Genomic DNA, 14,975 nt, shown 5'->3' on the forward strand with positions numbered 1-14,975 from the left:
GCTCATCCTCTAGCCACCTCTCAAGAGACAGGGGGTCTCCTGTAGGTTCCCTGGCATATTCTTTATCCTAAACCAAGGTCTCATGCCTCAGGATGTGCTTGCAGGGCATGTTTCCCTCCCACTGGCATGGGCTGAAGTTCAATGAAACCCTCTGGGAAATCTGGAGCTTATCCAACCTGTTTATTGGAATCACATTGCTTTGCAGTCCATGGGTGGTGTTCCTTAGTGGCAGCTGAGGACATGAGATGACCTTGTTTGGAGGCTGACCTCTTTCTCTGCAAGCAAAGCTTTGACCTTTGCCATCTCCCACCTGGTATTGCCACTCTCATGTTACACCTGTCCTACAGTCTCCAGTGTCTCTCTCACAGCTAGAGTGACACAGTACTAAAGAAAGAGTCAATGTTTAGGTCTCTAGTTTTTGCACCACCACATCAAAGTGCAGTTGGACAGCTGATGAGGAAGCTGAAATTAAGGTCAAGGTCTCCAATTTCTTGAGGAGGAGTCCTTCCAAAAGTTCCCAAAAGAGGACAAGTTGAAATTCTCATAAGCAGAGACCGAAGGTAGGCATACTTCAGCAGCCAGAAAAGAAATCCCAGTGGGATTGTGGGTGTATGGGTCTTACCAAGAAATAGAGTCAGAAAGCACTGATCAACTCACAAAGGCAGGATTTAAATTTAGGTACTTAAAACATCTTTTTTATGTTTGGTAAAATGCACTGATTATCAACCAGTATATCCACCAATATTAGATTCCTGCAAAGTCATGTCAAATGATGACTGTTTTGGCAGTAAGAACTAGGCAGTCCAGTTTTCCATTACTGGTTAAAAATTGCAATCTGTGCTTTAAATTAATACTAAATAAATCTTGGACTTGTCAGCGACTTTGATTTGGAAATTAAAATACTTTCTCAAATAGTTTCTTTGTTAAAGCACATACAAAAATGAAGTCCAGACTCTGCACTCTACAAGTGTCATGCTACTTCATGAAGCAAATATGAATATTAATTCAAAATCTAAGAACAGTGTATTTCTGACACAAACATCCAAACCTAAAATAGGCAGCCTTCACATGCTACATCCCACTAGTTGATTCCTTGTCCCTTTTCCATGGAATAAGATTAAACCTCCTGCAAAGGTTCATACTACAGTTACTACACATATACAAAACTGCAGAGTTTCTAAAAATAATATTATAGTTTAAGATCTTATTAACTTTAAGAATTTCATGCCTAGGGTCAGATAATAAAAATAAGTAAAAAACCAACCAAACAAAAACCCCAAAGCAAAAACACATAAACCATACTACACCCCCTTCTAGAAAAAGGAAACACAAACCCAAGACATTTGTCTATGCAAAACTTCTTGTGACAGCATTTATGTACTTGGGTGAAATCACTACAGGCTTAGTTCATTACCTCTCTGTTCTATTTTGCTCCTCTGGTGCCATTGCTTTTCTACAACTGTAGAACTTGGTATGTGTACCATTTTTTTTCTGAACCCCTTTTTTTTCTTATATACCAAATACTGTACTCTATTTCTCTTTTGTCAATCCCTTGATGTACTATGATTGTATTCTGTCTTCTCTTTTCCTCTTACTATAACCTAAAGCCTGAGCTCAACAGATGTTAATGTCTTCAAATTCCTACTTCTTTCTCCCTTAATCTCTCATTTCTTCTTTAATTTTTTTAATGGAATGTTACAGAAGCATTTTAATGGAGTTCAAGAGCTGAGGCTAATGAGCAGTTATGAACAATTCATAGCTACTCTTCCTGAAGACAAACCATAAAAGAAGGTTTTCATCAGATTTTCAGTTTTCTGAGTGCCTGAGGATAGCAAAGGACAGTGGGGACAGCTATAAAGGGAATTAAATGTATTCCCTATTATTATAATGTTTCTTCCTGCTAATTAAATTCACCCAGGGGTAAAGATCTTCCAGAACCATTGCATCTTAAACTCTTCCATACCCTGTGTAAGCATGATGCACCTTGGAACCACAAATTCCTTCCTACCTGCACCAACACAACCCTGTATACTCATATACTTACTGTGGATTTTATTGTCTATCTGGAAAAAATTTAGAGCTGATAACAAACTTAAAGGGTCTTAAAGAGACAATAACAAGATTTATGAAAAAATTAATGCAAAAAGTCAGGACCCAGGTTTCTATAGAGCCTACTTACAATACAAAGCAGCGATCCTTTGAAGTTTCTTCAGCAAAGCAGAGCTGGTTCCTACACTAAATTCACTTTTAAAAGTAAAAATCAATTAGAGCAAAATCCATTTTAAAAGATCCCATTTTCTACTCTCTCGATTGCTTTGCATATATTCAATATTTCTGACAACATTTAAAACCTAACAATTTTGAGTATATTAAAAAGTTCATGTAGCTGGTTTTCTCAGTATGCAATGTCAGCTGAGCTACATAACAATGCAACAGGAGAGAGTGATTTGTACAGAAAAAAGGAGATTTATAAAACACTGAAGTAAAAGTTTTCCTTTAAGTATTGTTTATCAGTATACTTGTGTCAGATTATGGTCCAAGTAGATGCAATTCCCACCTCCTGTTGCCTGAAAAATTAATTACATTGTTGTATATTTCCTCAGTTAATATGGGAAAGAACACCTTCAAAATGAGCAGAATTTAGCCTTGAATAAAAGGGTCATACTGTCTTCTTAATTAGCCATTTCTTGAAAGCAGTAAATATAGATAACAGTCTTATGTCTCAAAAATTATTGAAATTGCAATTATGCTATAGAAAAAAAGCATTTTTATTAAACACAAATTGGCTGAATATTATCAATAGTGAGTCTTCCATCTCCATTAAACTCCTCATGCTATCACAAATGCAGGTGTGAGTACTTTCCCATCCATATTCCCTTTCATTACCGATATTACATTTTTCATTATATGAAACAGCAAGGAAAAGGACATATGGGGACAGGGGGAAATCAGTCACCATCTTTTCATTCAATTGAAGTGATGAGAAAATAGCGGCTATTTATCTTAATGGTCATCTGAATCAAATTCCAGCCTTCTGAAAGTAATACAAAGGTTCTCCAACCTGAAGGAAAAATTCCTTGTTTTGTTAAAGGATACAAGGAAGTGATAGGAGACAATTATATTTTTAATTAGCCATATGATCCTTGACATGCAGGTTTTAGACTAAGCTAAGACTGATAAGAAAAAAAAAAAAAGATGCCAAGCAACAAACAAGTGACAAAGAAAATGGTATATCAATACTCTAGCAGTTTCAGACCTAATACCAAAGGCATTAAGACAGATGGATAAAGCAAAGCAGAAAAAATATATATGGCCATAATGAAAGAAAGTAAAGTATCTGCACTTAGCAGTAAACAGAAAGGATTTTGATTCACTTCAGACTTTGGGAGGTATCTAGCCCAGAGCAGTCCCTACTCTGCAGTCTAAGAGCTCTTACAGACATAGAGAGATGCATATATGGGAACTGGGGGGGAAGTAAAGAGACCTGGATCACAGACTTGATCTCCTCTGCAACCACCTCCTGCCTGATGACCAGGAAGAAGCTGAAAAACAGCTTTTACTTGGAGAACTCTCAAAAAAAAAAAAAAGTTTCTAGAATACCAAGGTTTTGGAAACTGAAAATGCTGCAATAATCATAATTTCCCTATATTTTTAAGATACAAGTAATTTCCAGTGATGTGTTTATGATGAAAAAACCTAAGGACTTCTAGAAGTTCATCTTTCCTTCTGGCTCCTCCTGATAGACCTCTATGGGGAGAAAACCTCAATTTGCCTTACTGGAATCTGATTGTTTTAGTGCTGTCCTATGACACCAGAGAGAAGTCAGTGCTCTTGTTCCAAAATGGCTCCCAAAAAGGGAGTTTCAGACTTTCCCATATTTCATGCTTTTGTATAACTCTAAAGGAAATCAATTACAAAACTCTTTGTTTCTCTAGAAGTGCTCAAAACACCTAAAATCCTTCCTCTATAATACTTTATTTTAAGAAAGGGAAACATCAGGTCAAGTAGAACCTTGCATCTTGGCATGTTCTGATATCTTTAGATATCTTTTGGGACAAGCTGGAGCCTGGCCTTTCTATTTTGCCACATTATTGAGTACCACTTGTGATCTTCAATCTAGCTACAGCAGATTCAACTTGTCAATTAGTCCGACCCCTCACTTGCCCTTCGGCCACTTTAGAACACGAGGCTTAAGAAACTCAGTGTTAAAATATATTGTCAAATGAGTATCATTAATCTTCATTGTATAAGAACGAGAAAAGTTCTTCAGCACTCTTCTGTAATGGGGTAGGACACTAGTAACAACAGGCTCAGGATATTACATACAATCTGTAGGATTTTTTATGTTCATTTTTGGCTTAAGCTCAAGCTGTTGCTTCTTACTGTTGCCTCAGTTGTGTCTCTTCATCATATGTATTCAAGCTGTTCTACTATCAATACCTCTGCAGCTTTTTATTATCTAGGAATATTCATATTATCTTCTAGTCTTTGCTCTCTGTTAATTGCCTGTTTTATTCAGGGTTTTGCTTTTAGTATGGCAGTTTAGAGTTGAACCCCAGGGAGAGCATTCTGGAATACAATTATACCTTTTTGATTTGTGATCTTTTTGCCTTCTGTTACAACAGAAACCATGCAGACAGATCAAAACGAAGTAAGGTATTCATGTCAATGTGTGAAATTATATGCAGAAGTCCCAGATCAAAAATACCTTTTGATGTTTGTTGACTTCTTGCTACTTTACCACACATTGGAAAAACTCTCTGCATCATGCATTCTAGCTTCCCATACCACAGTGAGACTGATAGCGAAATTAATATCGTAAATTAAATACTTATTTATGTTACTTCAGTAACCTTAAGAAATTCTGAAGCACATTGTAACTAACTACCCTGAGGCAATCCCTGAACAGCAAAGTACCATACTTTATGAATCATAGCGTGTATTATACTAAGGCAGATCGGTTTTTTTACTATAGTCTGGAAAAACAAGGATCAACAGATTCAAATTCACTCTGCAGCTGGGCTTTGTTATCTCACAACAGAAATAACAAACAATAAGTTTAATCATCACCTGTGGGTAGCTAGGGGCCAGCGGTCAGAAGATATTGCAATGTACGGAAAGACAGAATCACCTCCCCTCTCAATAGTTTATGGTAATTACCCCTGTAATTAGCCAATGGCACCTAGCTGTGAAGAAAGTAGATGGGAGTGACATTGTAAACTTAGGTTATAAAGTGTCAAATTCTTCACCAATAAAGGCCATTTTGCCGTCTACCACATTGGTGTCAGCGTGCATATGGACTGAGTGGCCTGGAGTTGGTCACCGCGCCTTTCGAAGGCGACAATCGCCTTTAAGTATGATGTCTTAAAAGCACAAATATTTTCCACTCATTTGTCTGTGAGATTCCACTTTTCTCTCCAGGTTCTAAAAAAGGAAAAAAATCCTAACAATATGAAGACTAATATGCCAAGAAAAGATGAGAAGAGATCATCAAGAGAAGAAAACAGGAACCTTTTCCCTCCAATGACTCCAGAGTGAGAAGACAAGTTAGAACCAGAGCAGCAAAGAATGTGAACATTTCAATAGGATAAGGACATTTTTCATAAGAAAGTTTCAGATATACTGCATATCACAGTGCTTAAAATTCAAAGCTGCTCAGATTGTATTCCATCCGATGTACTTGTTGGTAGTATTTCTTGGGTATGTAATTTACTTGACAGCAAAGCTTAAATGCTTTAAAATAAGCCATTGTACCAAGAACAGATGCAGTGTAGTAACAGAGCTTTAAGTTTTACTGGGCTTTCAAATGCAACCAATTTGTTAGGGTGAAATCTTTAGAAGTGAACCCTGGAAGCTGTAAGTAGAAGAATCCATTTGCATTGCCTTCTTTCCCCCCTCACTGAGCCACTCAAACCTTTTCCATTATTCATATGCAAGGATCCTGTAAGTTATTATCTGTAGTGCAGAAGACAGCCTGCTACTGTGACTGCAGCACCTATGGCTAATCTAAATCTGGGGTGAGCACTGATGAAAGCCACAGTCAGCAAAATATTCTGCTGAATGCATCAAAACAGATTAAAACATTACACTGTCTTTTCATACATTCTTATCCCACCCTCTATTTTTTCTCATGTTTGGTAATCTAAAGTGTTTTGTGTCTGTTGTTATTTTGATTTTTATTTCACAAGTACTTTAAAAACAATTAAGTATCCTCCAAACTGTGATGAAGGTTGCCTCACTTAAAGTTCTATAAATATATTCTTAAAATGAAAATCCACACTAGCCAAACATGAGCTCAATTCTTCTAAGCCATATAAACACCCTAAAACACATTATCAGTCAACTATTTCATATTGAAAATGGCATATCCCATTCCACATTTCAAATATTCCAACAGGGTAAGTTATGTGAAACAGCTGATGATTAAAATAAACATATTAATTCTGAAACTGCAAAGGAAAAACAAAAAGGGAGACTAAAGTCAAGGTGTTGAAATTAAAAATTTCCATGGCTATTTTGTTATTGCACAAAAGAGATACACAAGTAAAAAGATTAAACAACATCCCGGTTAAGTGTCCTAATTTTGGATATCAAGTGCAACAAAAGATGGCAGTATCAATTAAATCTTAGATGTCTTTAATATCTACTTTATCCTCTAAAATATTTCCTTCTTCTTGACTTTTCTCAGAACAGCTTTATAATTTTTTTTCCATTTGTATTTCAATTGCGTAGACAATGATTGTCAAAGTTACCTATTTCCCTTTTATTGATTAAGAGCTTCTATTGATTAAGCAGCCACTCAATTTTATTGCCAGATGAAATTGTGGAATTTTGCATGCTTTTATTTTTTTTAATCTCAGAAGCTTGATACTTACAGACAACTTTTCTTGAAAGCCTATGTAGGAGCTAAAAACCTAAACAGAAATAGTATGAAACAAATCAATATTTTTAAGTACCAAGCAATAATTTATGAGGGAAGAGTCAGCTATTTATTTGTAACACAAATATGTGGAAGCCATACAGAAATGAACAGAACTGATTATATGCAAAGGTTTCTGGTCCCTTGTGGAAAAGTCTCTGGATTAAATAAAAGACCTCAGAGGCAGACTGTGAGTAGAGAAGGTGAATGTGTTATTCAGTTCTCAGCCCTCGTTCCAATGAGACAGTCAGGTCCTGCAAAAACTTCTAGTATTTTATGGAAGCACAGGTTTAGACCAACTCTAACATTTAACTTCGGTAGCCACAGTGCAAGTATAGAGTTTCATGAATATATTGAAAAATATTGAGATTAAATTATTACCTGGAAAGAAATTGTTATTTTAAACTAATAAAGTTTTACTGCAACATCATGATCTTAATACAGAAGCATTTTCTAGTAAATATATGTTCTCATGTAAAAAGTTAGACCTATTATGAACTCTAGGTCTAAGTCAGATGAGTTAAGCATTCTTTGCCAAGCAAACAGCCCTTCTACTCACAAGCTGTGGAAATTGTCTAGGAATATCTTCAAACTTTTAATTATCCTATTTAATTATTCAGCAAGTTCTAGTGTAAACATCAATCTGTAGAATTTACATCAGGAATTGATGTAGTCTCTAAGAAAAAGGAAATTTCTCCATCTGTTTTGGATGGAATAATGTACCATTTCCAGCAACATCCTGAAACCCAGAATTCCTTATCCTGGTGGAACGGATTTCTGGTGTCCTCACTCAAGTTAGTAAATACAACAGCATACAGCAATGAACTCCTTATTTCCAGTTAAGCATACACAATCCTGTATGAAGTTTAATCCTCTCTAATAATCATACTGGCCATAAAGCCTAGTACATGCTCTATTAAGAGCTCACATTTCTTATGCTGATCCAATCTAGCAAGTCTTCCTTGTATTGAGAAGGTGCAAGTGTGTTCTACATTGTACCTTGCACTTCTCTTTGCCTTGCCTCACACATCACCGTCTGAAGAACTCTGCAACTTCTTAGTAGCCACAAGACATTGCAACTCATTCTTTACCTTCTCTCATGTTACATTCCATCTGTGACTCTATAATAAAAGATAAGCTCAGATCCAAATATTTAAAACTAGTTATGGGTACAGAAAAACACCAGTTGGTTCTTAGACAAACACTTGGAAGGTTGTTTTAGTGCAATCAATATTGCTTTACAGGAGGCATAAGAAACCTGAAAATTATCATATCCCAGTCTCAAGCTGGAAATAGATCAAGACCTGTTACTTTTCTGTCAGTAATGGTGGTCTACAAGAGCTAAGCTATGCATCATTCATCTAATGGAAAAGGAGTACATGGTACATAGCTTTTGTGAGATATCACCCTTATATCCTATTAATTTTTCTTTAGCAGTATGAAGTACTAAGCTGGTCTTTAATTAAGAAGCACTCAGCTAAAAAAGAATACATGAAGGAACCCCATAAAGAGTCAATAAATATTTGATTTAGAGGAATTACATTTTTATTAACAGAGTTCAAATTTCTACAGAACTGGTATATCAAAATGATTTGTAAAATGTGCTCACAAGATACACACACATGCCTGTGCATGCACACTTTGCAGCAGCACTACTCTGCCTTATCAGTGAATGCTACAATGAAGTAAAATTCAGGGATTCTCCAAACTACTACCACACAGAGGAAGACTTGACTGTTATCTAGTAATAGTCTGAAGTACTGATGTGTACTTTCAAAACTATCTGTACTTTTTAAGTTAAAACATACATCTCCATCTATCTATATTACCTATCTATATATTGTCTATCTGTACAGATAACTAGCACTTTCTCTCAGAGGACTTGAAGGAAACTAATGTTGATTATCAAAGAATGTTAGTGAGAAAAACTTTGGTAGATTCTGAATTAACTGCTGTATGCATTTAGTTTATTTTACAAACTATGTAACTTTTAAACTTGAGCGAGCACATCTCCTACTCCACTATGTCAGTGTTGCTAGTTCCAAAACCAGTATCTGTAATGTCAAAGGAATGAGACATTTAGGATGCTGAGATCCATTTCAAATCTAAAAGTCTAACCTTGATCCTAGCTATCATTTATAACATAACACAACCTAGGATGGTATCACTTTGTATATTTTTATGTTATGGAGTAAGTTAAAGTTGGAAGAGACCCACAAATACCATTGAGTCCAACTCTCTACCCCATGCAGCACCATCCCCAAAAGTTACAACACTTACCCAAGAGTATTGTCCAAACCTTTCTGTCTGTCTCCTTCCCCCAGCATATCCCCACCCCCACATCAAGAGAGAAAGGCAGTGGTTTATGCCATATCAGCTAGGAAGAAAAGTGTACTACCCGTCTTCAAATAAATTTAATAATCTTGTAATAGCTTTTTCTTTCCTTCTCTTCCTCTCGAGGATCAAGCACGGCCAAAAAACTCCAAATCACTTCAAAAAAGGAGTTAGAGGGTTTGCTCTTTCACAGTTCATCAAACCAATCAAGAACTGAAGATCATGTACCTGTGATTGAAAATAAGATTTTAACAAGCAGGGAAATGAATAATTAATTTTCAATGTGATCTTTGGACTGCTGTCCCCTGGTTCTTCTCGAATTCACTACTTCAGAAGAATTACTCTGAAGAGATTCCACATGACACAGGGATTTCTTTGTACTTGTCAGAGAGTCAAGGTGGCCTCCCATCAACAATATGGCTTCAGGTTGATTTTCTTTCTCCTTTTCAGAGTCCATTTCCCTCTCCTGAATACTGATTAGGGCCAATATCTGATGTGTTCTTGTGACTTTTAACAGAATCAAACAAATTCAACTTTGTGAAGACATTGACCAGAAACTGTTTGAGGCAGGACTATGTGAGCTCTCTAAGAGAGGATTTTCTACTCCCCCACAGGCATTTTCACTGCAATGACCCTCAAAACTGTTATTAATAAAGATGCATTTTTGCCCTTCCCTTTTGTATACAACATTTGTGACAAGAGCAACAAAATATTTTTTATTACAAAATTATTTTCTTATCATTGCAATATAAGTGGAAAGCAAAGTCAAAATAATATATTGTGGAGCATAAATTACAGATTTGAAATTAAATATTTTGAAAAAGTGAAATTCATGGACATCAAGACATACTGCCATTTCAAAATATGTCCTTGACATGCTTCTGTATCATTCCTATCTGAACATCAGTTGCTTTTTTCAGAAGGAAATATAATTTGGCAAGTATTTCTTCTACTTATTTTAAAAACCTTATACTTCATTTTCAGATCAGTAACAAGGTCTTCTAGGAACCCAGACTTACCTGTTTTCTTATCAAATGTGCAGTTTTGTGCTAATCACTGTCAGAATGATAATATTTAGGAGAGGCTGTATTACCTATATTTTCTATGTAGGACATGAGCAAGATTTGGGGTTAGAACACCTGGAGGAAAGGCAAGCTTTTCCTTTGTGAACAAAAGCTTTCCAATATTCCCATCATTGGCCCAACACAAGGAAGAAAGGAATGCAGATTTTTTTTTTTTACTTCTTTTGCCCTGGGCATTGATTTAAGGGATTTACCTTGCATATCAAAATAAATCCATGGCAGAAAAGATTTAACTAGGAAAGAACCCATCTCTCCTGGAGCAAGTATTTACTTTTTTTAAAAAAAACTGGAAATGCTCTTAAATTTTGGGAAAAGTGAGCTCAGAGAAATTAAGAGAGATGACTCTGTATTTAATAGGCACTAGAATATCTGACTGGAGAATCAGGAAACTGTTTGTAGAACAGGCATGTTCCTTCATTACTGAGATTTTGTTAGTATCAGAGAGAGCTTAACCTGAAAAGCTGGCTACTGAAGGGGAACAAAAACTATCAAGGCATAACAGACCATGATTCATTGATAATTTTATGTTTTAGCAGGATTTCAGAATCATTATGATTATTAAACAAGTACAGGCCCCTCTACATCAAGACAGAATCCACATTAGTTGAACCTTTTAAGGTTAGCTTGAAGCAAATAACAGTCTAAACAAAAATACCTGTACTCCTACACACATTTCTTATAAGACCTTGACATGAAAACAGCTAAGACACCACAAGAGCAGGTATTTTTTCTCCCGAAAAATCTGTATAAATTGATAGCACATCTTAATACAAAGATGAATGTTACCAGAAATGCCATAAGATCAGAGGCACTCTACAAGTATAAAATTAGGCATAAATATTTTCAGACATTTTCAGTTCTCTGAACAGAAAAGAAAGTTTAATTCTAAAATAGTCAAATTACTGCAAATTATGTTACTAAAGAGAAGTTCATACAGGCAATCACTTCTACCTCAGACTCCAATGGTACCTAGGACTAGCAAAATGATTAAAATATCCTTCAGTTTGATAACACCTATCCATTTCCAGATTTGTATAGAGAGGAAAAGACAACAATCATAGAGGGCACAGAGAAAGTGGGCTATTAGCGCTAGTTTTCTGCAGGACTACCAAAAAGTGTAATTTTGCAATTTCTTCTCTGCACAAAACAAATACTCCCCTCTATTCCTGAGACCATTCTGCACTGTCAGCAGTGAAGTGAAAAGCAGGATCTCTTGGCTCTCCTTCAGTCAATGTTTTCTACTACACACTAGATTTTCCTAAAACAAAAAAAAACCCAAACAAACAATCCCCTAAAAAACCCCAAACACAAAAAAAAAAAAAGCAAAAGAAATGCAAAACAAAATAAAACAACAAAAAACTAAACAAAACCAAAAACACACACCAAAAACAAACAAAAAAAAACCCCAAAAAACCCAAACAACAACAATAAAAAAATAAAAAAGGCCAAATATTATAATAAAATCCAGGGGTTTCAAAATACCATATATATATAAAATATGCACACAGGCATATGGATGTTTATTTCTTCCACAGCACATTATGGGAAGGTGATCAAAAGAAATCAATTCAGTTTTTTAGTTCACAGAAACTGCTACTGTGTAACAATACAAAATAAACTGTCCAGCTTCCTACATGCATCTTCAACCAGCACATCTGAGCGGGAGAACAAATCAGCCTTTGCAATGCAATTGGTTAGACAGTGTTTGTTCTTCCAGTCCCTAAAGGACTGCAGACCCATTTCCACATCAGTAGATTCAGTGGGAGCTTACCTGCTGACACAAAAACTCAAACTGGGACACTGGCAGGCACACTGCAGGCTACAGCCTGACTCTAGGCAGGGTTGAGAGACACTGATAGTATTATAGCTGCTGCTCTTACTAGCCAAGAGATATTTATACCAGGAGACGTGCTAGTCCAGAAAGGCATGTCAATATCAATTGTTCTCTTCTGTTTTCTTTTTCTTCAGGATAAGCTTTGTTGTTTTAGAAAGGACTCTTGGTAATCTACCATTTACTCCATCCAATCTCAAGCCAATCTGGCCAGGAAGCAGGATGAGAGGCAGTAAAATAAGTATTAGAAAAGGACCCAAGTTGGAATAATTCCAATTATGGTGTGATATGGTAGGTTTAGGCATTGGCTACACGAGGACTTGAAGTGGTATAAACCCATCGTGGAGAAAGACTGCAGGAGCCACATTATGCTGGGTGTATGGACATGAATGTTGGGTAAACTCAGACTCTGTCCCCTGTATTTCACGTCTCCAGAGATATCTCATGCCCTGAAGAAGTGTAACAACTACTCTGTTATTTTGTTTTCTTAGGGTTCTTCTCTTATTTTTCTCCAGAGGAAAGTTAATTACAAATGTACTATCATACAAAATTACCCAAGTTAAGTAATTCAACTACTTGAAGAAAAAATGATCCAGCTGTAATTCAAATGGAAGAAACTCTGCTCTTGAGCCACACAAGAAGGTTTTGGGTCACCTGCATGTTGATACCTAAAATGACCCCAAAAGTCACTCATCCTAAAGTAAATTTAAGGAGTGGACATGTGATGTGAGATGATCCTCACCTGGGCTATCAAAGCCAGAGTCACGGGCTCACACCCCAGGAGAAAGAATGCAGGCAGTGCTATGCTGCTCCATTACAGAGGATGGAATAATACTTTAAGTGAAAGGCAATGTTAATTTTTCTGCAAGCAGAACATAAAGACAGAATGAGACAACAGCTCATACAGCTGTGAGGAGCTGGCCTTCAGTCAGGGTCTGTCTTGTGTCATGGTCTGTCTGTCTGTCTTCTGGTGTTATTATTCTGTGTGCCACCCTCCCCAGTGAAGCCTTCACCTCTTGTTTCTGAGGCTGCAGAACAGGTTGTTCAGCATGAGGATCATCAGGGTGTATGGCCACTTTGTTTTCATCCACCAGGGAATGGGATCTGGGATGCACGTAAATAAAGACAATAGTCCTGCAGAAACAGCTGATGATGGTCAGGTGGGAAGCACATGTGCTGAAATCTTTCAGCCAGGCATCAACAGAGTAGATGGCAGCAAAGTTGATCAGCAGCAGCTGATGACTAAGTTTAGGGGATGAAGACAGTGATGGTGTTCAGGATGCTGAGCACAAAGGACAGGGTGAAAAGAGAAAAGCAGAGTCCCTATCACCACTTCTAGGGCTCTCTAATCTTTCTGCTCCTCAGCATGCTCCTGGCTGCATCACCAGTGCCCACAAACAACAGAAGTGGTTAATGGTTCCTTTGAGAAGCTTGAAGATTCTGCTTGAGAATAGCTTTTGAAATCAAACACTGAATTCACTTTTTAGCACTTAGGTTTTGCACCTAACAAACACTAAGGATAAAAATAGTAACTGCACTTCTCTGAGCATGCAATTTTTCTTCAAAGTACCTTAAAAACCCCACAACTCTTTTTCACTGCTATTAATCTGAATCACCCTTTAGTGCTTCCAAGTAACTGACATTGTTTTATGTCCTTTGCTCAATGTTCTTTCCATCATTTTGAAGAGATAGGTAATCACTAAATAGCCAGAGGTTGCATCAAGGTCAGGGTCTTTGAGTGACCTGGTCTAGCGGGAGATGTCTCGGCCTCTGGCAGGGGCTTGAAATCAGATGATCTTGAGGGCTCTTTCTAATCCAAGGTGTTCTATGACTCTGAATGCTTTTTGAAGAGTAATACGAGTAGCAACAACCTGGGTTAGGGAAGAACCTCCATCACAATTTTCTAACATTTATTTTCCAACAGATAAGTAATAGGATATACACTGTATGCTGTTACACCATGGGCTTTCGAGTACCCCACTAACAAGCACAGGGTAACTGTGAATTCATACAGCTAACAGTAGGTTGTTACCAAATAAATTTAGTTCACATTTGGATTTTGTTTCAGAAGATGGCAAATAATATCTTCTATTGGCAAACATAAGCAGAGTATAAATATCTATGTTCAAGATTTACTCTTAAATATGCTTTTTAAAATTCCTGACACAATTTTCCTATTCTTTAAGTGTAAATTAAAGAAATGTAATTATACTCCAGGAGAAGTATAGAGCTGTTCTGATGGATCACAGACAAGGTTAGACAATCCCAGTTTGATCTGGAGTCAATAGCAAGAAATTTTAAGGACAATAAGAAAGGATTCTAAAAATACATAAGCAGCCAAAGGAAGGGCATGGAAAAGACTGAGATACTCAAAGTCTTATCAGCCTGTCCCTACTAGAAAAATCATCTTTTGGGAATCCCAGGCCCCAGAGACCAGAGGGAAAGTATGGAGCATTCCACAAATATAATTTATGCCCAGAGAAACATACCCTAAAGCATTTTGTGAGGAGAAGTCCTTTGGAAAACTCTATACCACTTCATTTTCACTCCAGGCATTTTCAAAGAGTGACATCTAATTCCCCCTCCCCTTGTAATTTAATTATTAAGTCAATTAGTTAAAAATTTTATTTGTTGCATTAATCTTCACTAGTCAGGAAAAGAATCCTGTTTGTCAGTAGGAAAAATATCTATAAGGCTCTCTAGGTGTAAATCAGAGGTTAAAATAAAAGGATGTATTTTATTAGAATGTTTTGTGTTTAACTTGAGCAAACTAGAAATGGAGAGAACAGAAATGTGAGTGATTCTGACC

General features: G+C 36.6%; 1 long non-coding RNA gene across 1 annotated transcript in view; it reads right to left on the reverse strand.

Moving 5' to 3' along the window:
• The window catches only part of LOC147653047 (uncharacterized), a 63,028-nt gene that overhangs the window by 37,196 nt on the left and 10,857 nt on the right, over positions 1-14,975 (reverse strand). The window lies entirely within an intron of this gene.

The sequence above is a fragment of the Cyanistes caeruleus genome, chromosome 5 (assembly GCF_971803275.1).
Source record: "Cyanistes caeruleus chromosome 5, bCyaCae1.hap1.1, whole genome shotgun sequence".
Taxonomy (NCBI): domain Eukaryota; kingdom Metazoa; phylum Chordata; class Aves; order Passeriformes; family Paridae; genus Cyanistes; species Cyanistes caeruleus.